Below are 23,196 nucleotides of genomic sequence, written 5' to 3'. Positions count from 1 at the left end.
AAGAAAATGATTGTAGCCTTGACAAAAAATATTAATCAAGAAAGATAGCTAGTGGAAAGGAAAATGATGAATCTTAAGCAATGTGTGTTGAATGCAACATTTGAGCACACATCTAAGGAGATCACTGGCAGGCAGTTCCAAAGTCAGCTACATTGACTGCTTTGTGTTCTATCATACTGTTGTACTCCAGGTTCCTGTGACAGGATTTGTATGGAGTAAGTGCCCTGTGCATATTAGGTGAATGACTTGAAAGAAGTAAATATTATGATGATGGTGATTTGGTTAAATGTCAAGAACACAGATTTGGAAGTCCTCTGCACAGAGATCATAGTTCAGATTGTGAGAAATGATCAGGTTGAATGCGTGTCAGGAAGGAAGGAAGGAAGGAAGGAAGGAAGGAAGGAAGGAAGGAAGGAAGGAAGGAAGGAAGAAAAAGGCAGGAAGGGTAGGAGGGAGGACAGCGAGAGAAGAAAGAAAATGATCAGAACCCAAGTCTAGGGAAGGTCTTCTAGTGAGGAAGTATAACAAGACAAGGAATCCACCAAAGAAACTGTGTAGATCAGAAAGACAGTAGCTTCAGTGTAAAAAATTTTTACAGTTTAAAATTGGGAGGCACCTGGGTGGCTCAGTTGGTTAAGCTTGATTGCAGCTCAGGTCATGATCTCATGGTCACGGGATTGAGCCCTGCACTGGGCTCTGTGCTGACAGTGAGATCCTTCTTGAGATTCTCTCTCCCTCTCTCTCTGATTCTCCCTCACTTGAGCTCTCTCTCTCTCTCTTTCTCAAACTAAACAAACACTTAAAATTGTTAGATAAAAACAGTACTTCAGTGGTAGTTTTAGAAAAAAAAAAACTATCCTTTATCCTACATTCATTTTTTAAAAAGTTGATTATGTGAGGGGGACCTGGGTGGCTCAGTCAGTTGAGCATCTGACTCTTAGTTTTGGCTCAGGTCATGATCCCAGGGTCATGGGATTGAGCCCCGCATAGGGGCTCAGCATAGAGCCTGCTTGGGATTCTCTTTCTCCCTCTATTCCTCCCCTGCTCGCATGCGTTCTCCCCCTCCTGCCACCAAAAATGCATTATGTGAGAAGTGAATATGCTTGGTTGCTATAAAATGTTCTCTGGTAAGTTATGTGGGAAATAGGCATAATAGTGTGCCTTCTGTTGTATGGTTATTTTTCTTGTTTGCTGAAGGTGAAGAAAACAGGTGTCACATGTGTATGTTGATGAATATCGATACGTGACAAGCAAAACCTGTTTATTTCCTCTGGGGTGATATTTTACTCCATTTATGATTATATAAAAATTAACTTTGGAAGCTGAATTAAGCATATTTTAAAACTTGTCCATCAAGTGAGTTGTGGATAGTCCAATCCTAGAAAATATTTGTGAGTTTCCAAAAGGGGTTTTTAGCCACATCATCAAGAAAATACCATCCACATTTTTCTTTTTGTAGGAGTAGATGAGACTCATTTTTTTTCATCCTTAAAATCATTTTCAAGACATGGTCCTTGAAATCTTCACCAACTTGAGACAATACTTAGATTTTTTAGCATTAATATACTATATCCATAACTGGTTTGGGCTATAAATGTGTAAAATTTATTATAATGAGAAAGGTTGGAAATTTTCTCTTGAAATTTCACATTCAGTATACTCAATGCTTAAAGTATATCTGCCAAACAGCCAAGATCCACTGACAGTTATAATTTTTTCAAGTTTGACACAGTTGGTCTTTTCTCTGGTGTTCCAAAAATAGGTCACTTGGTCTTTCAGCTCATAAATTTAGCCAAGAATATTTTCTTTTGAGAATCAAAGGACCTCAACATGGAACACAAGTATTTTTTGATCCACATAACATATATTCACAAAGCAAAGGAAAAAAACTGGTGTTTCATGTGATGTTATTCTCATATTGATCATCTTAGTAGTGAGATGAATTCTTCTATAAAAGAACTTGGCAGCATTTGGCAATTCATTGCTTGTGGACAAATGGCACAAGACACCTAAACTGATGATTTTTCTTCCTATTCAATTTTTTTTTTTTTTTGCTAGCAATCTAGATTACCAAGCCCAATGTTTCTAGAATAGGAAGAGCATATACCACAATCTTTCTCCTCCCTAATTCTGCTCCTTTGTTTCCTTCATGAAAAACTTTCATGAAGATAATACATCTTTGTGATTGTTGCCAAGGTTTGAAAAAAGAACAGTTTTATTCCACAGAATCTTTAAACATTCAGAATGAATACTTAAATAGACTCTCCCAGTGATAGAATCATCCCAAGTGAACCAAAGAAAATAAAAGGTAAGGATTGATTTTTTTTCATCAAACTTGCGTTATGGTATTTTCTGCTGAGTTATCTGTCTGAAGATTGACTACAGAAATTACACAAAGAAACACCATAATGTTCTTTAATCAAGAACTTTACTTCTACCATAAAGAAACACCATAGTATCTTGGAAACATTTGGAATACAAGGTTTAATACAAGTCACCAAAGAAGTCAAGGTTTTCTTTTTGCAGTTGAAGGGGTTATTTCACATAAAATTTTCATAGTCTTTCAGGATTCTTGGTTATAGGTTTTAGTAACTGCCAACTTCAAGTGTGTGCCAAATAATAGTTTGGATTTTTTTTTTTAGGACTAGAAGGAATTTTACTTAATTTTTTTTAATTCAAGTACCATTCAAGAATGTCATTTGGTACCATTACTCTGTATATTTAGATCTAGACCATACTGAGAATTTTGGACATCATCTTTTTACATTTGTGAGTCTTGGTATCAGTCTTATAATATTTTGGAGTTTTATTTTTGCTAACATTGACAGTTACCCTACTCACAACAAAAACACTTACCCCCCATCACTCAAAGAACTTAGAAAAACAGGAGATGCTGATCAGAGCCTGGTATTACTTTTATAGAGGTCTAAAATCTAAGTTGTGTGAAGGAAGAGGCTTTCTTATTCATCACTCAATCCCTTCACCTAGAAGAGCTGATGAGTCATTGCTCAGAAAATATCTGTTGAGTAAACTTCTTAAATGAATATTTGTTTAATATCATTAGGGATGTCAAGGGTGGGCAATGGATGGTGGGGCTGGCTGCTTATATACATATACATATATATATATATGGGCTCCAATAAGTAGTATTTTTGGTAATTTTCCATGTATAGCTATTCATTTAGACCCATTTAAAGGTTCCTGGGGCCAGTTTCAAATGATCTTATTTTTAAATCTGTGTTCTAACTTCCTTAGAATGAACCATAGCTCATGGAAAAGGAAATGGAAGATGCATCATCATAAATAGCTTTCATGACACCCACTACCCCCTTTTTGATATTATAGTAATATATTATGTTAATTTTTAAAACATAAAACATTACATTTCAATAAGCATTTGGTTTATCAATATAAAATACATCACACACATAAATTATATTAAACATAATTTAGAAATAATTATTAAATGTTGCATTAAATGTAGTGCTTATTATGAATGTGTTCTCATACTGTTTCTTGTACAACCCCCAAACTTAGGAGTATTTTTGTTTGGAAACTAATTTAAGTGTTTCATATTATGAAAGCTATGTATTTTTTCAAATTTCCCAAGTTCTATTATTAAATTATATTTCTTTGAAGAGTACATTCCCTGATTTATCTACCAGATTTACACATGAACTTCTACGGGAACATCTTGCTATCTGCTTCCTCTCCCCCCAGAATGCTGTTAAATGTAAGCAAAGGGAGAAGAGAGTTTGGACTTGGTGTTTACCAGTATGCCAAATGCGATTGAGGTCAAGCAGAATGATGAGTACAAGTGAAGTCTTTGAGATTTGGCAAGAAGGTGGTTATTAGATGTCCATGGGAAGAGCAGTTTTATAGCTAAACAATGATGGAAACCAAATTGGAAAGCAATGGTAAGATACATTTAAACCCATCAGACAGTATAAAATGTAAAATCTGACAACACGGATTGCTGCAAGGCTGTGGGGAAGCCTCAAACCTTAACAGTGAAAGAACACATTGAAACAACTATTTTGGAGATGCAATTGGTGAAAACACACACTGCCTGAGGCCCAGATATTGCACATCTGGCTAATTACTTTAAAGAAACTTTTACCCATGCCCAGAAAAAGACATGAACTAAAGTGTCCATTTTGACATTATATTTGGTAGTGAACAATTAGAAGCCATGTAAATGTCCATCATAAGGGAAAGATAAATGACTTGTGTCTTATTTATATGATGAATATTACTCATCAGGTTAAAATGAATAAATTGAAGTCATGTATCAATATTGATAAATCTCAAATATATACAGTATAAAATATATTTAATGAACAAATTTCAGAATGGAACATATAGTATGATATCATGTACTTAAACACTCAAAGGAACACTATTTTAAAAACTACATAGACCCATAAATATGTAGCAAAATAATAAAATACTAAATGAGAAGGATTCAGAATGGTTACTTAGTGGGGGAAGGAGTTGACAGAGGTGTTAGGTGGGAATGGGGCCAACCAGAGCTACAAGGATACTGCAAATGCACTTGATATGCTTTATTTATTTTTATTTTTTTTAAGTTCAAATTAAATAAGACCAAACTCTAACATGGGTTCATTTAAGTGGTAGATGACTTCTTATTTTACTCTAGATATGTTTGAAGTATTTTATTAAAACATGGAAGTAAAGATTGGTTTTCAATTTGGGGAGGCATAATTGTATTTTAAGATAGAGGATGCTAAGAAAGAAGGAGAATTTTAAGACTCTGAAGAGACTGGGGATAAAGCATGGACCTCTTAAAAATGAAATGCACAGGGTCTCAGGATTAGAGAGGAGTGGACTCTGAGATCCATGCCACATCTTTCTCTTCGCACATCAAAGAAGACTTGAAGGAGAGAATAAATCAGAGCTAAATTAAAGAAAGGACAAAAGCTGTGGCATTTATTCTGTGTAACCAAGAAGAAAGATATTTTCCTGTTGAGAATGGAAGGGCTTAAAACACTAAGATTTATTTTCTTTTTCAAACACTTGAATCATGTTCTCTTGGTAGTGGAGCCTAACTAGGTCCCCAAAACTTAAATTCAATTATATTGTGAGGGAAAATGATAATTTGGGAAAAGCAATTGCCAGATCTACTGAACTGTAAGAGATAACTTGCATTGGTATATTAAGGGGAAGCAGACATAAAGGGAATTTTGTGAAGCTTTGGATAAGTCAGAGAGTTGGTAAAAGGTGGTTGATTTACTGACTGAATTGAACTGGGTTAGAAAACTCTGTAGCAGTAACCTTATTTTGTATTAAGATGAAGACTATGCAGGCATATGCATTGGACAACTCACATACTAACAGTGCTGTACCAACAATGGGTAGTGTTGCTTTGAACTATGAATCACACTGTGTGCATAATAGCAACAGCTACATTAAAACTCTCACTAGGGCTGTCCCCAAGATCTGCAATTAGAGTCGACCTTAACTTGATTCTTTGGTTTCGTTCATTTAATACTATCACTGATGTCAGAGGACTAAGGACAGGGCAGATGTTGACTATAGGTCATTTGTAATTGTGCTATTGCATGTGATAAATCATCAAATAATTCTGAGATAATTGCCTGGCCAAATAAATAACACCAAATAATTCTGAGATCGTTTCTGTCTTCTGGAAAACAAATCTCAGGGTTTTATGACATTATACAGAATTTTAGTGTCAAAAAATTGCAATTGATAGGTAGTCAAATTAGTTGGGGCTTTCAGATTTTCTGCATTATATTTTCTTTATGACTAGAAGCTCTAAAAGCACCAACTAAATAGAATTACAGTAAATTAGAAAAGGTAAGCATCTATTAATATTTCACAAAATACAGTAGTCAGTGGGCATCTGGTAACCATTGTGTATAACTTTAACCAAATTTTATTATGTTTTTATCAGGTGTTAAATCTAAGAGTATAATCATATGATGGATTCTGAAAACACATAAAATAGTATAAATATGGAAAGGGTAACTATGGGCCTACTGGCAATTCCAGTCCACCACCTGTTTTTGTATGGATGTGTGCTAAGGATAATTTTTACATTTTTAAGTGGTTGAAGGAGATCTAAATAAGAATAGTATTTTATTACATAAGAAAATTGTAATAAATTCAAATTTTTGTTCATAAATAAAGTTTGATTGGAACATAGCCACACTCATTCATTTCTGTATCATCTATGGCTGCTTTCACACTACAGCCAGAGTTGAGTAGTTGTGACAAAGACCACATGGTCCACAAATTCTAAAATATTTACTCTATGGGCCTTTACAGAAGAAGCTTGCTGACCCCTGGTCTAAATATGTTATTTTGTAATTATGTAGTACTTTTCCTTCCTGAGATTGGCATAAACAACTCTTTGGGTCACTTGACAGTTTTGGGGTTTGGCCGGTCATCAACCATCACATTAATCGTCCTCCGAAGGCCACAAGACAGAGAATAGACAATTATATAACAGTCATCCATGTAGGAAATAATGGCAATAATCATGTAGAATTTCCTGAGCACTGCAAGAGGAGCTATTGAAAGCATACTTCCGTTAGAGGCCTTTCAGCTCTTGCTGGAAAAAAAAGATCTTATTTAACCAACTTGTTGAGAATGCTTTACAAGTAATATTGGTAGTCATAGACAAAGAAAATAGAGTTGTTATTTCTTAGAACCCTGAACAGAAGTTGCTAGATGAATATCTGCTTCCTTATTCCTTATTTGGAAAGGCCAGCTTGTATAGCCGAACTTTGTCCTGCGTATTCAGCTCTTGTTTTTTAGTGTTTAATAGCTCAATTAAAAAAAAAAAAAGGAATTCTTCCATGAAACTAGCTGTCTGTGCACAGAATTTGCTCATTTTTTGGTGCTTGTTGTTTTAATTGCCTGGCCCCTTTGGCTCTCTAATGCCCTTTTACTGTAAATTCTACACCAACTTGGTCTTTGTGTTTTTGTTTCAATGCGCTGGGCATTGAACGTGAGGTACAATGTCCCCACATACTATAAAGGAGCCATAGAACCTTAAGAACACAGGAATAATTTCTCTTTGGTATTTGACCATGTCAGAGTAGTTTCTCTGCCTTGCTGAGGAAAAATCCAGAAATGATGTTTTCCTAATAAAACTTCTTTTCAATTACTGAATTTTATTGGAAATGTCTAACATTGCTATTGGCTTACCTGTCTCTTTCAAACAGATGTGATTTTGTGTTTTCATAGTTGTTGGATTCAGAAATACCTACATGAGGTAAAGACTTTTTTTTTCTTTTTCCTTTCCTTTTCTTTCTTTCTTTCTTTCTTTCTTTCTTTCTTTCTTTCTTTCTTTCTTTCTTTTCTTTTCTTTTCTTTTCTTTTCTTTTCTCTTCTTTCTTTTCTTTCTGTCATGGCTGTGGAGCTTTTTCTTCCTTTGATGGCATTGAAGGCTGTTTAAGCAGCCAGGCAACTAGTGAGGCTCATAAAGGCTGAAAAGGCAGAATGGAAATGGCAATTTCTCTATTGCTTCTGGAGAACTTTGAGAGAAGTTTGATACCACCATGCTTGTCTCTGACACACTTTCATTCAATTTTCAATACAGAATTTTATATTCCTCTAAAAAACTTTTTTTGCAGTTTCCTTCTCTTCTTCCCTTCTTTCTTTTCCCTCCCCTATCCTTTCTCTCTTTCCTTTCTCTTTTCTTTCCCCATCCTTTTTTTTCCTCTCTATTCTTTTCCTCATGTGCGGAAAGGAGTTTCCTTTCTATTTTTTTATTGGATTATCATTTCTTAGATAATACGGATCATGATTTCAGTTTAATTGTCCAATTTAATTATGTGTGTCAGATGTACTATCACCACTCCATGCAAACAGGGGAACAGTCAAAGAAACAAACCTAAGCATGTTTTATCTCTAACTAGAAATATTTAGGGGCACCTGGGTGGCTCAGTCGGTAAAGCGTCCGACTTCGGCTCAGGTCATGCTCTTGGTTTGTGAGTTCAGGCCCCGGGCTGACAGCTCAGAGCCTGGAACCTGCTTTGGATTCTGTGTCTCCCCCTTTCTCTGCTCCTCCCATGCTCATGCTCTGTCTCTCTCTGTCTCTCATTAGTAAATAAATGTTAAAAATTTTTTTAAAAAAGAAAAAGAAATTTTTAGGGCAAGGGCGCCTGGGTGGCTCAGTTGGTTAAGCGTTGGACTGTTGATTTTGGCTCAGGTCAGGATCTCTTGCTTCGTGGAATTGAGCCCTGTGTTAGGCTCCATGCTGACACTGTGGAGCCTGCTTGAGATTCTCTCTCTATCCCTCTGCCCTTCCCTGCTCACTCTTTCTCTCAAAATACATAAACATTGGAGAGAAAAAAAAAAGAAATATTTAGGGCAAACTTCATATATCTTATCTCTTTCCACCTTTATGTCTTTCCTCATTTCTTTCCTTTGATGGTGCTCCGTCCTACTCAGTTTTCACCTGGTTTCTTTCTCACTCCATTCTTTCTTCCAGGTTTCTCTCTTCGTTTTCTCACTGTAATGTAATAATATGTTTTCTGTTGCTGTGTATTACTGCAAACTTACTGGCTTAAAACAATACCCGTTTGTATCTCACAGTTCTACAGGTCAGTGCCCAGGTGGACCTGATTGGATTCTTGGCTTAGGGTCTTGAAAGTTTAGTTAATCTGGAGTCTCCAGAGAAGAACCCATTTCTAAGCTCATTCAAGTTGTTGGCAGAATTTAGTGCTTTGAAGTTTTAGGACTGAGGCCCCTACTTTCTCACTAGTGGTTGGCTGCTACCTTTCTCAGCTCTTTGAGGCTGCTTGCCTCAGGGGCAAGGACCCCCCCCCCCCCACCCATCTTTGCAATGGAGAACCTCACTTATAACAATCTCTCTTGTACTTTGAATTTCTCTGACTTTCTCTTCTGCTACCAGTTGGAGAAAACTTTGCTTTTAGAGGGATCAAGTGATTAGGGTGGGTCCCTGTGGATAATCTCCCTGTGATAAAGTCAACAGATTGGTCATCTTGATTACAACCAAAAAATCCCTTTTGCCACATGAGGTAGCAATCACTAGGGCTAACGCTAGGAGGTACAGGTCATGGGGGTCATGTTAGAATTTTGCCCACCACAAATAATAACATTTATTTCTTCTTCCTGGGATAGGTTGAGACATTGGTAATGATGAAAGTTGACCCTGCCTTTTATATATGAGGAAACTCACTGATATCCTCAATAAAGTTAGTTGAATCAGATGTTATCAGATATGTGAGACTAAAAAAGGGCTTTATGACTCCTGCTAAAGTGTTTTCTTGGCTATACCTTGGTGCTTTTCTTACAAAAGTTGTAGAATGTGAATTCCACTTTTTCCCTCCAACTTTGAATACCAACACTTATCAAAAGACAAGTAGTTATTAAGGGCTGAAAGGTGGAGGAGTCTTTGAGAAGAGCTTTTATTTATTCCTTCATTAAGAATTGTTATGAGTTGAATTGTGTTTTCCCAAAATTCATACGCTAAATTCCTAATCCCCAATACATCAGAATGTGACCTTATTTGGAAAGACTGCCTTTGTAGATATACTTGTTAAAATGGGGTCATACAGAAGTGAGATAGGCCCCTAATCCAACATGACTGATGTTCCTATAAATAATAAGGGGAAATTAGAACACGGGCATACACAGAAGAATGCCACTTGAAGATGAAGGAAGAGATTGTGGTGACGCTTCCACAAGCCAAGGAATGACAAAGGTTGACAGTAAACCTCTAGGAACTATGGGAGAGGCATGGAGCAGATTCTCCCTCCACAGAACTCAGAGGGAACCAGCTTTACTGACACATTGATTTTGAACTTCTAGCTCCAGAACTATGGGGCAATAAATTTCTGTTATTTAAGCTCCCCAGTTTATGGTACTTGGTTATGGCAGCCCTAAGAAACTAATAAAGTTTTTTACAGTGATCCAAATTTTAAAACTGTAGTCTATCATATACAAGTTACATTTTGAACAGGTACCATGTGAGTTCTAATAGATGACTACTAAGCAGTCCAGTAAAAAACATTACAGAAATTAAAGACACCTGACTCATGAAAACACATATTTCTTTTTGTTTTGATTATTGAACTCTTACTAAAACTATGATATTAAATAAGGAAAACCTAAAAACCTGTCAACAGTTTGAAGTAAGCAGCGAGGGTTCATCTTTGTATCCCAGCCCTGGTTATTTATAACAGGTGTTGAATAAATGGTCGTGGAATCAAAGAATGCAAAAGAGGAAAGTTGATACCCCAGTATCAGTTCAGAGAAGGCTCTAAAGAAATAAACAAGAACAAACTATTTTTAATTCAAAAACAAAGATCTTAAATGTATGGGACCTTCTTAGGAGAAATCCTAAGTTCATCATAGTACTCATTCAGTAAATATTTATTCTGCACACATGACCTGTGAGGTACAGTACTGGGCCGTGGGGGTAGACACCCAGAGCCAAGCCTCTTGGAGATGACAGTGAGTGGAGAAGATCTGAAACAAACACCCACTGGCAGATCTTTTAAATTACAAGTTCTCTTAAATGTGATGAAGGAGACAAAGTCTTCCATTCTCACTCCCTGTCTTTGGGAAAAAAAAAAAAAAGATAAAAATATAACACAGCTCTAGCTGCAATAATAAAATATACACTGGGTGGCTTAAATAATAATCTATTTGCTTACAGGTTTAGAGGCTGGATGTCTGAAATCAGGGCTCCAGGATAGTCCAGTTCTGGCCTCCTTTTCAGAATGTGTTCATATGACATTTCTTTGCTGCCTGTATGCAAAGAGAGAAAGCTCTGGTGTATCTTCCTTTTATAAACGTATCAGCCTTGTCAGATTAGGGATTTACCCTTATGATCTCATTCAACTTTTTTCACCTCCTCACAGGCCCTATCTCCAAGTGTAGACACAATTGGGCCTTAGGGCTTCAACATATGAGTTTTGGCGGGGTGGGGTGGGGGGAACACAAACATTCATTGCATAAGTCCTTCAAATTATTCCCCCGGGGAGCAAACAGGATGATGAATTATATAATGCAAAGCAGATCATATCACCCTTCACTCAAAAACTTCCAAGGGCTTCCGATTTCAGTGAGGGTAAAAGCCAAGGAATCTGCTATGATGTCCAAGGTCCTGCTCCATATGACCCTACCATTACTTATCCAGCATCATCTCTTACAGCTGTCCGCTACTTCAGCCAGCACAGTCCCTTGTCTCCCTCAAATATTCCAGGCACTTTCTTGCCTCAGGACCTTTGTGCTTGATACTCCCTCTGCCTGGAACACTTTCTCCTTGGATAGTCACAAGGAAACTTGCCGGTCCCCTTTGGCAGTCTCTTCTCACCTGCTAGCCTCTCAGTAAAACATTCCCTAGCTCCAGTATCTAAAATAAAGTATCTAGATGTTTTTGATACTCATTTATTTTTCTCACCATATGCTTTTCTGACTAAAATTTTCATCAATGCACGCATCTTTTTGTATGTTTTGTTAACTGTTGTATCTACAACGCTTCACACAGGTACTGGCACATAATAAGTATACAAATACATTTGTTAAGTGAATGAAAAAATAAACAGGGTGTTTTGTGATAGGAAAGAGTGGGGGATATCTGTCTAGGTCAAGAAAGGCCTGTCTCAGGGGCAATAAAGTGCAAACCTGAAAAATAAGATGCCATCATGAGAAGAATCTAGGGGAGGGCAGTCATTTGGGAGAGGAGAACAGGTGGGGAGGGATGTGCTACACAAAGAGGGAAAAGTATATGCTGTGGGTTGGGAAAGGGTCTGACATGGTTTAGGAAGTTAGAGGAGTATTGATGGAACAAATGAGAAAGGGAGAAGGGGTTTATGATGAGGTTGCAGAGGTAGGCAGGGGCCAGCTTATAAAGCACTTTGAAGGCCATGCTAAAGAATTTGCACTTTTTTTCTTTGTGCAATGGGAAGCTGTTGAAAGTTTTAAGTGGGGGAAGGGTATGACCTGATAGAGTATTTGTAAAAATCGTTGTAGGCTACATGAAGAGAAAGGATTGGGGTGGGCAAGAAGGGTGGTAGAGCAGATGTTACAGCTAAGTAAGATACAACGGTTATTTGGATTTAGTGGTATCTTCCCGTAGCTTTATTTGCCCCATGCCAGTTACCTTGCTGGTTTCTGTTATCGGCATATAGCTATAAGAGGGGCAGCAGGCTGTGGACATTCCTCTTGACCAGTTACCATTACTTGGGTGCAGTATATTCAAAGCATAATGACAAACATAGAGTTCTACAGTCTTTATCTTACTGGAAATACTGTTCTCAACCTATTTGTTACCTCAGTGGGATCTAAGGGTGAGGATTACTTTTGAATTGGCACTCTCCTATCATGATAAGGATTCTATCTATGCTGTATGACTTTATGGAATATTGATTATGTGAGCAGAGCACAACCAATCAAATGCCCATTTTTTCCATCTGCCAAGTGGGAATGCTCCTTGTTTTTAAGGGCATGTCTCTCTTGAGGTAGAGACAATAGAGAAGATGAATAAGTCAGCAGGGACAGCTCTAGAGATGAAAGGTGATATGCAAAATTAAAAGTATTCTAAGGACTCTTTAAGAACTTTTCAACTGAGACTCTCAAAGGAGTTTACCAGCTCTTTATTATTGGTTATGACTGTTCCAGCTGAGGAGAGAGGTAGCTTGCAGTGGTAAAGATCCCAGGGGTAACAAAGTTGAGTTCCCCAAAGTCCTTGGCCTATTTTACAAATTTTAATAAATATGCAATCCAATATGCCTGTTCTAGGACAGAACTAACATTTTATTTGGATGCAATACAGCGTACAATTGCAATGGTTTTGACACATTCAGTTAGACAAGAGTTACTGAATCCTGCTATTGTACAGAAAATTAACAATGGATGCTATTGCTGAATCTTAGTATCTAGATATAATCAATCCAAGGGCAACAAATCAAAGTGGGGAGGTCTGTTAACCACCTCATGCACAGATATAAAAATATGTGTGAGTGAAGTTTCTAAGGGCAAGTAATTTCGTGTATGGCAACATTGCTAAGACCTGTAGGTACACAGGCACATAGGCATGGGCCCAGAGCACAAACTGAAAGGAAGAGTCTGTATTCCCCATGCTGGTTACTATATTCAGTAACTGTTATCCTTTCTTTTGGTGATGGTCATGCTCAAATTTATTTTTAAGCAAGATTATCACGAGAGAGCAATTGCTAATGATTTGTAAGTTTAGCTAGGAGGCTTTAGGGAGCTCTGCCTATGCCTCTTGATTGCCCAGCTGCTTTCTGCAGGTCTACTCCATTGGTAGAAAATTTGGAAAGTGGGTTGAAGAGGACTTTGACAGCATCCTGGTAGAAATAGGGATTATTGCTGCGATCTCATGACAGGCCATGATTCCATTGGGAATTACATGCTTGAAAATACGCTCAAGTTTTGCCCCACTTCCTCAGCTTGGCATATTGGTCCTTGGCATATTTGTGACTTAAGCAGAATTTGCAATGACACTGTGCATCTGCCAAAAGACCTCATGTTGTATATAATGAGCTTCCTCAGGTATACAGTCTTAATTCCCCCAATATGAAACATTTATTTAGCTACAGTGTAATTTACAAATAATGTCCTGATAGTGCCTGTGTTAGGCAGCTGGAGCTACTGTATCTTGTGCAGCATATGCCCTAGTGGTTAAGAACTCTAGTGTCTACCTGTCTGGCTTCAAATATACACTGCGACCCCTGCTACCTCTGTGACCTTTGCCAAGTTATTGATTCCATGTGCTTCAGTTTCCTTACCTGTAAAAATTGATAATGGTAATTTCCACATAGGTAGTACTAACACCATAGAGTTGAGGATTAAGTACATTGATTCACGTAAAGTACTGAGAAATATGCTGAGTGCCTAGTAAGCTCTCTATAATGTTACTTTTTATGATGTAGTATGAGGCAGAGCATGACTAGAATGAGAGCAAAAGCCCAATAAACATCATGTCAGCAGGAAAGAGTACATATTTACTAGAACATGTGGTGACTTTGCTCTATAAGAATTTAAAAGAGCACATACACAGTTTTACTTAAATAGCTACACAGGGCTGAAAGATTGCCAGTGCATGGTGTTGACATTGTGAAACACTGTTATTTCTAAATTATTGCTACTTTAGTGCTATTTGGGGACTTTTATCCTATTCAAGTGTCCCACCAAATGTGATGAGTTTTTGTGCTGAGAACTAAGATGGATGTTAATTGCCTCGTGCTTTCTTTAGGAACCCCCACCCCAACCCTTAAATGTCTTCCTATGACCGAGCACTCATATACTCCTGCTGCCCCCTTGTTAATTCTTAACTTAGGGCTGATCCATTGATTGAACCGTTCATTCATTCATTCATTCAACAAATTTTTTGAATGCATAGTAATAATTATGGTTTCTATTAAGTGCAAACTCTGTCAAGCATTGTCAGAAGTACTTAAAAGTATATGTTTATCCTCAGAAGAATATTTGAAGGAAGGAATTACTATGCTCGTTTTATAGATTAGGATTTATGAGGTGCAGGATCTTATCCAAAGTCACAGAACTTGTAATTGGCAAAATTTGAACTCAAGCCCAGGACTGTAAAATCAAAGCACTACGTTAAACTGCTTCCATGTGATCAGGCACTATGCCAGGTGCTGGTAAAACAAAAATAAACGAGCCAAGGATCCCAATTTTAAGATCAGTTTAGGTCAGGGACTAGTTACTATACAAAGAATGACAACAGAGTGGGATAAGTGTTTATGTAATGCACCAAGAGCTTTGCTCCAAATCTTTCCTTCCTCCATTATCACATCTATCCTTCCTCTTTCTTATTGAAATGTGCCTGCGTCATGTCCCATTAAGTCAGGGCTCTAATCTCAGATAGGGAATTGCTAAATAATTGAGTATATGGTTACAATGCGTTAGAGTCCTCTATGTCGGATATTTTACAGAGTGCTTCTAGAGGAGGCAGGAGGCATCTTATTGTAAAAGGCTGACATCAGTAGGCATCTCAAGGGAAAAGCTGTGAGGTTTAGTCTTTGTCGTTACATCAGATCATGAGGGCCTGTCATTTATGTGACAACCATGCCTGTGGCCCCTTTATTTGTGCAAAGGAGAATTCCTCACCTCACCTCCATCCCTCATCTATTTCCACAAGCAAAGCTTTCTTGCCTTTGCTTCTTCACTACCTGAGTTCACCTTTGAAGGAAGGGAAGACAAAAAGTCTCAATATTTCACAAAATTGGATGATTTACTTTTGGAGTCAAATTTGGCAAAGTGACCAGGAAATCTTTTGGAAAAAAAAAAAAAGTTCTTGGTATTTCCTGCTTCTTTGCAGATAATGAATTCAGAAAGGATGACCTCCCCCCAACAAGCTTAAAAAAATGTTTACCTACCCTTCTGTTTTCCAATCCAAACTGGTATGATAACATTCAGGAGGTCAACATTTGAAAATGGGTTTTGAAAAAGAAAACCACCCACACTCAAAAAAACTATTTTCCTTCCTAGTAAATGTAATTTTAAATTTCAAAGACAGGATTTAGGTCAGTGGTTTGGGTCATTTTTTATTTTACCCAAACTGGGCCACCCTTCCCTTATTGTGCAATCTAGAGGAATCAGAAAGATGTCAGGTAATAAAAATCCAGCAAGGAAAAAAAGTTGGAATATATTCTGCCCAAAGTTGCATGCCCTTAAGTGCTGCTGACTTCAGCAGGATTTGTACATAAGTAACAAAGGGCACAATCTGGTCCACTGATTTTATTATCATTGAAGAGGAGATTTTTCTGACTGTAAAATGAAAAAAAAGATAATTTATGATTCAGACCCAGGCTGACAGGCTGAACAAGAGATGGCAACTTACCTGGTTGTGGCTTTAAATACAAATATATGCCAGTCAGTGGCAAACAGGAGCACCCACACGTGACCGAGAGGCACTCAGGTCCAACGTGACCTTTCCATTCCCAGAGCATCCAAAGCATATGGATGTGCTTTCAGACAGGGTCTGCAAGTGAAGTTTATTATGACATGGAAGCAAGATGAGGTATGCCAGGCTGACTGGACAAGTGACCTTTTCAAGCTGTCAATCTCTGTTATTCTCATATATCATTTTAGTGCAAGGCAAGAGCCAAGAAGACTGCTTCTCACCTCATACATAAAGCTTTAGCTTGCTAGTGCTGATGCTTAACCTGGACTAATCACCTTTGATGGATGGTAAAAATATGGCCGAGGTGCAAAAATGATGTTCCTTTGAAAACCCTTTTCTGTTTTTCTTCTTTTTTACCCCAACCTGCTGTACTCCTATCTGAACTTGTTCACTTCTTACCTCCTGCATTTGCTTGGCCTTCTGATTTCATACGAATGTGCTTCTTTCTTGTACTAAATGCTCCAGTGTTATGGTCCTTCAGCTGACTGGTGACTCCATTTCAGAGATGATTCCAAACAATTGATGTATGCAGTTTTGCTGTTTGTGATGATATTAACATATAGACGCTCTAACAAGTTCAAATTTAATGAACATGCCCCCTTCTCTTTATGTAACACTTTTTAGAAGCTCATATGTTTATTCAACAAACATAACCCAGTACTTGGTACACAGTAGATATTTAATTAATGTTTGCTGAATAGATGAATGGCTTCTTATTTATAGAAGATGTTGTATTTGAACTGGAATTTGAAGGATAGATAGAATTAAATAAGTGAGCAGGGCTGGGGGAAGGTTAAAGCCATAGGTAGGGAAGTACAAGGTATGTATGTGGAATGGGCTTAATGTCTGGTATGAGGTCAGTAATCAACAAGTATATGTTGAATGGGTAGATGGATGAATGATTAATGGTGTTAGACACCAAACAAATAGGATAAGTTATACTCTCTTCAAAGAGCTCAGAGTCTAAGCTGTAAATAACTAATGATAAACCATTTACTTATTCAACAAATATTTACTGAGTGCCTACTATATTAGAGTTCCCCAGAAAGAATCAGTAGTATCTCTCTTTTGATAGATAATTAGGCAAATAGATAGATAGATAGATAGATAGATAGATAGATAGATAGATAGATGATAGAGACACAGATGGATATAAATTTCTATATCCATATATAAATATATATATATATAGAGAGAGAGAGAGAGAGAGAGAGAGAGAGAGAGAGAGATTTAAGGAATTGGGTAAGAAGATTGTGGGTTCTGGCAAGTTTAGTTGTCATAGTAGGAGAGCAGGCTGGATATTCAGAAAAGAGTTGTACCATAGCTTGAATGCTGTCTGAAGGCAGAATTCCCGCTTCCTTGGAGGGAGCTGAGGTTTTTTTTCTCTTATGGCCTTTAGCTGATTGAGTGATGCCCACCCACATTATGAAGGTTCATCTACTTTACTCAAAATCTACTGATTTAAATGTTATTCTCATCTAGAAATGCCTTCACAGTGACATCTAGACTGGCGTTTGACCAAATATCTGGTTACCATGGTGTAGCCAAGCTGACACACAAAATTAGCCATCATACCTACTAAGTAGTGAGCCCTGTTCTTGTTACTAAGCATACAGCAGTGAATGAGATAGGTAAAGATCCCTGTGATTATGGACTATACAGCACACCCATATGCAAAATTTGTATTACAATATATGGTAAATACTATGTGAAAAATATAGTAAAATAAAAAAGAGAGAGGGGAAGCTACAGTATTAAGGAATGGTGAGAGAGGCCTCATGGAGAAACTCCCATTTGTATCAAAACCTTAAAGAAGTAAGGAAGTGGCCATACAGTAGTCCGGGAGAGAGAATAGCAATTGTAAACCTTAGGAGGAGAGTGCCTAGTGTGCTTGAGGATCAGCTTTTGATAAGTGTTTTAATATATGTAAAATGTAAGCAAAGATGTAATATAGGCAGAGCTTGATGTTGAATTACTGTGGAAAGAGAGATTATTGTCTGCCGGAGCTTTCTTGGAATAGACCCCAGTACCTAGTACGTAGTAGATAACATTTTCTGAATAAATGAATGATATCTCATCATAGATGATGCTATATTTGGGCTGGATATGGAAGGATAGGTGGAATTAAGTAGGAAACACAGGGAGAAAGAACAAGATGAGCAGGAAGAAAGTACAAGGTATTTTTGAGTCATGGACACTAGTCCAGAATTGCTGAGGCATGAACAGTTTGGGGGAACTGAGCATGGGGTGTATAAGGAAGACTGGCTCAAAAGAAGGTTGAAGCCTCACCATGAAAGGCTTTGTAGCTAGGCAACAGAAGTTGGGTGTCATTTCATAACCACTTCTAACCATCAGATTTTTAAGGGAGGAGAAAAGTGAAGTTATGTTGTGATTTAGGAAAGTATTTGCTGAAGGACATTCTTTAAACACTTATTCTTAGATTATTGGTAGGTATTATATGAAGAAAACCAACAGCAATGTAATTTTCAAACAAATTTGGGACATGGTAGATTAAGCAAAGTTAAAGAGTTCTTTTTTGTTCTGCAATACTTCAAATAATCTTAATATGCGAAGAGACATTTTAAGGCTCAGAGAGATGGATGTAATAAGCTATGTTTTCCTAACATTTTTGGTCACAGAAATGCTTTTATGATAGTATATCTAAAAGGATTAACAGATCATTGTGCACACTTCATTGGAAACCCTGTTTTAGGAAGATAACACTTGTTGTAAGACTGGATTGAAGGAGTAACTGACATAAGGAAGATTGTTTGGAAAGCTGATAGAATAGCCACAGGGGAGGTAATAAGAACCTGAACTGGGACTAAGTGGGATTGTGAAATTTTTCAGAGGCAGTATCACAAATCTGTCAACAGATTATTCTATGTTTGATAGAGGGGTTTGGGGGGTTATTAAAAGAAAAAACTTGAAAAGTTTAATGTCTTAGAGCAAGGGAAGCTGCTGATGTTCTCTGAGGCAAAACCCCAAAAATAGATTTAGGTTTAAGGAGAAAAAAAATACATTTGAGAGACTTAAAGAGAAAACAATTTTATAATTCCTAAATATTGGGGTATTTTCTAGGTATCTTTTTGTTATTGATCTAGTTTAATTTCATTGTGGTCAGAAATTATATTTTGTATGATTTAAAATTTTTAAAATTTGGGGTGCTTGAGTGGCTCAGTCAGTTAAGCATCCAACTTTGGCTCACATCATGATCTCATGGCCTGTGAGTTCCAGCCCCGTGTCAAGCTCAGCACTGGCAGCTCAGAGCCTGGACCCTGCTTTGGATTCTGTGTCGCTCGCTCTCTCTCTCTCTCTCTCTCTCTCTCTCTCCCCCTCCCCACTCATGCTCTCTCTCTGTCTCTCAAAAATGAATAAACGTTAAACAAAAATAAATAAAATAAAATAAAATTTTAAAAATTTGTTGAAATTCATTTTCAGATACAGAATATAGCCTATCATGGTGAATGTTCCATATTACTAGAAAATAATGTGTGCTATTCTGTTGTGGAATGAAAGATCCTATATATATCAATTTGATGAATTTAGTTGATAGTGTTGTTCAGGTCTTCTATATCCTCACTGATTTTCTATTGTTTTATGAATTACTAAGAGAAGAGCTTGGAAATATCCAACAAGAATTGTAGATTTGACATTTTCTTTTAGTTTTGTTTTCTGTATTTTAAAGTTCTGCTTTTGGGTGCAATAATATTTACAGTTGTTGTTTCATTATGAAATGTCCTTGTATATACCTAGGAGCATTCTCTGTGCTGAGGTCTTTCTGATATGACAGCCACTCTCGCTTTTATTTTAAGTTTATTTATTTATTATGAGAGAGGAGGTGGGGCAGAGAGAGAGAGAGGGAGAAAGAGAATCCAAGGGAGGCTCTGTGCTATTAGTATGGAGCCCAAAGTAGGGCTTGAACCCATGAGCTGTGATATCATGACCTGAGCCAAAACCAAGAGTTGGACACTTAACTGACTGAGCCACCCAGGCGCCCCACTCTCAGTTTCTTCTGACTTCTGTCTGCATGGCATATCTTTTCTCAACCTTTTACTATTCGCCTGTCTATATCATTATAGGTAAAGTGGATTCTTACAGATAAAATATAGTTGTGTCTTGCTTTTTAAAAAAATTCAGTCTAACAATCTTTGCCTTTTAATTGGGGTGTTAGACAATATATTAATGCAACTACTGACATGCTTAGATTTGACATGCTGCTTCTCCTCCACTTGCCTCATGTATTCTTAGTTCCCCCTTTCCTCTTTTTCTACGTTTGTTGATTCAATTTTATTTTCATGATGGGCTGATTAGCTATACCTCTTTTACAGTTTTTCAAAAGTGCTCCAGGGTTGGAATACATAACTTTCGTTTAAAATAGTTGATATTATATTAAACTATTTCACATATCGCATAAGAAACTTTCAATCATATATTTTAATTTCCTCTCATACTTTGTGATATCGTTTCATACAGTTTACTTCTACATGTTATAAATCCAGCAAGACATTATTTTTGGTTTAGACAGTTAATTGCTGTTAAAGCAATTAAAATAAGAACAATGTACCTTTCTTATAGAGCCTCCGTTTAAAAAGCTATTTCTCTTGCTCTTAATTTGTCTTTGTCAGATCCTTATTTCTAAATGGTATCATACTTCTTTCATGAAAGATTTTTCTTTAAAACTTTTTGAGTACACATCTAACGATGAAACAATGAAAAACAATGAAAAAGACTTTAAATTCCTTTCGTTACTGAAAGATATTTTTGCTAAATACACAATTCTGGGCGTGCAGTTTTTTGTTTGTTTTCTTACTGTTTTTTTTCCCCTTCCATCCTTTAAGTATGTAAGTCTAATACCTTTAGGCTTGTATAATTTCTGACAAAATATCTGGCGTAATTCATATCTTTGTTTCTCCTTATGCATATTCCTTTTGTCTATCTTCAAGATTTTCTCTTTACCTTGCTTTTCATCAGTTTGACTATGGTGTGTCTAGGTGTGTCTTTTCATGTCTATCCAGTGTGGAATTCTCTGAGCTTATCAGATCTGTGGTATGTTGTTTTTCATTAGTTTTAGAAAACTGTTAGCCATTGTCTCAATGTTTTTGATGTTTTATTCTTTCTCTCTTGGACTTCCGTAATCTTTATGTTAAACCATTGCTATTATCCCACAGTTTTTGAATGCTTTGTTTTAATCCTCCACTCTTTTGTTTTCTGTCTTTATATTGAAGTGTTTATGAGAAGGATGGTGTTCTTTTCATATGATGACATGGTCTGAATCTGTTTGTCACCTTAGTCTTTGTTCCACATGCCCATCTGCAAAGGGCCATAATAAGAAGGGAAACCCCTTATCACCCTGAACACTAGGTCTACATGCCACAAAAAAATTTATAATACAATTAAATTAAATTTTTTTTAGAATCTAATAAAGGAGAGACTGAACTAGCATATATTAAAGGGATTTTACCAGGCTGGTTTCCTTTGCTTGTGGGGACTCACAGGCTGTTTGGTTCTTTCTTCAGAGTGACATAGTCTTGGGACAATTTAATCGTGGGGTAATCAGCAGATATAGGAAGTGGCACACAAATCTCAATCTCAGTAAAATCTGATACATATATTTTGAGCTACTGCTATGGTGCTTATAGTTCGTGCTTGATTGAAACACCCTGTTAAAGGAAGTAGAAATCCATCTGAAGTTGGTACTTCATAGGGATATTCCTAGTTAACTCAAAGCTGCCATAATAAACATAGAAGACAAACTGGAAAACACATGGATGAATCTATTATGACTATTTTCAACTATCTTTGAGAAATTATCACAAAACTCTTGCAAAAGTTTAACAATTATAAGAGAAAATGTAAGAAATATGAAGAGTAGCCCCAGGCTATTCAATCTAGTAATATGAGAAAAAAAAAAAGGACAGATAAATAATAAAAAGCATATGAAAAGGAGGAAATTTCCCACAGGTGAACACTTGAGTTTTTACCTTGCAAGCAATCATCATATCAAATTCAGGCAAAATAAAAAGAAACTGCACCTATACTTAAACTCAACATATTTTAAATTTGGGGAAAAAAGGAAAAATTCTTGCAAACATTCAGGCAGAAGAAATAAGTTGTTTATGAATTAAATTTCTTTTAAAATATTAAATGCTATGAGGCAGTCTTCACATTTTGAGGGGGAAAATTTGACTTAAAAATTTTATACTCAGTCAACGTATTTTTCACAATCACGGCATCAAAAATAAATTTTCAGAAATTTAATTTTGTTTTTTAAAGGTAAATTCTTTAAAATCTTTGAAGAAAAGATAAATCTATTCTCTGAAACAAAGCTTAGTACAAGATGGACCTCTTCTCAATTTGTTTTACAAAGCCAGACTAAGCTGATAAGAAAATATATATATATTGTTTTCTTGGTAGATGCAAAAAATTTGGTAAAATGCAACACCTCTTGACCTGAAAAATAAGAGCCTTAGTAACCTATGACAGGGGAAGACTTGCTTAAAATACTAAAATTATCAGTCTGAAATAAATAGAAAATGTAATATTTAAAGGTGAAAGACTAGAATAATGTCAAAATCAGGAATAAAGTAAATATATCAGTTATTACCACTTATTATTGCTTTTTAACAGATGCAATAAGATAAGTCAATGAGTTATAAATATTAGAAAGGAGGAGACAATTACTATTTGAAGATCATATAGAAAGCTAAATCAACTTAAGTGCTAATTAGAACTAGCAAGACAATGAAATAAGGTATCCTTCTAAAACTTAAACAATAAGAATTAGTAGATTTCCTACATGTTTATATTTTAAAATGTGAAAACAATAGAAACGATTTCTCAATAGTCACAAAATTTGAAAATACCTAAGAATAAGGTTATCACGAAGTATATATAGTTGACAGAAAATTCATAAGCTTTACTAAGCAACCTAAAAGAAGACTAATAAAAATCGAATCCGTTTTTGAAGGATTTAATTACATAAGTAATTGCTTATAATATTTCCTTGAAATTGGCAATACCCAGAGCTTTATTTTTTTTTAAGTTTGTTTATTTATTTTGAGATATAGAGAGAGAACCAGCAGAGAAGGGGCAGAGAGAAAGGGAGACAGAGGATCTGACGTGGACCCTGTGCTGACAGCAAGGAGCCCAATATGGGGCTCAAACTTATGAACCATGAGATCATGACTAGAGCTGAGTCAGATGCTTAATTGACTGAGTCACCCAGGGGCCTCAACCCAGAGCTTGACATACAGCATAAATTCAATTTTTTTTTTAAATTCACT

General features: G+C 36.5%; 2 long non-coding RNA genes across 3 annotated transcripts in view; one reads left to right on the top strand and one right to left on the bottom strand.

The window, feature by feature from the left end:
• The window catches only part of LOC128316089 (uncharacterized), a 91,858-nt gene that overhangs the window by 43,765 nt on the left and 24,897 nt on the right, over positions 1-23,196 (top strand). The gene's annotated exons all lie outside the window — the stretch shown is intronic.
• The window catches only part of LOC128316088 (uncharacterized), a 51,969-nt gene continuing 39,459 nt past the window's right edge, over positions 10,687-23,196 (bottom strand). Inside the window, exons 3-4 of one of the 2 annotated variants that reach the window (XR_008299566.1) lie at positions 15,848-15,988; positions 10,687-10,767 (exon numbers count right to left, since the gene is read on the bottom strand). This is a non-coding gene — a long non-coding RNA (uncharacterized LOC128316088). The remainder of the gene's footprint in view (positions 10,768-15,847; positions 15,989-23,196) is intronic. The other variant, XR_008299565.1, reaches the window with a different exon arrangement.

Source organism: Acinonyx jubatus, chromosome B3, assembly GCF_027475565.1.
Source record: "Acinonyx jubatus isolate Ajub_Pintada_27869175 chromosome B3, VMU_Ajub_asm_v1.0, whole genome shotgun sequence".
In the NCBI taxonomy this organism is placed as follows: Eukaryota; Metazoa; Chordata; class Mammalia; order Carnivora; family Felidae; genus Acinonyx; species Acinonyx jubatus.
The sequence above is the reverse complement of the archived record's forward strand: the minus strand, read 5'-3'. Positions and strand labels throughout refer to the sequence as shown.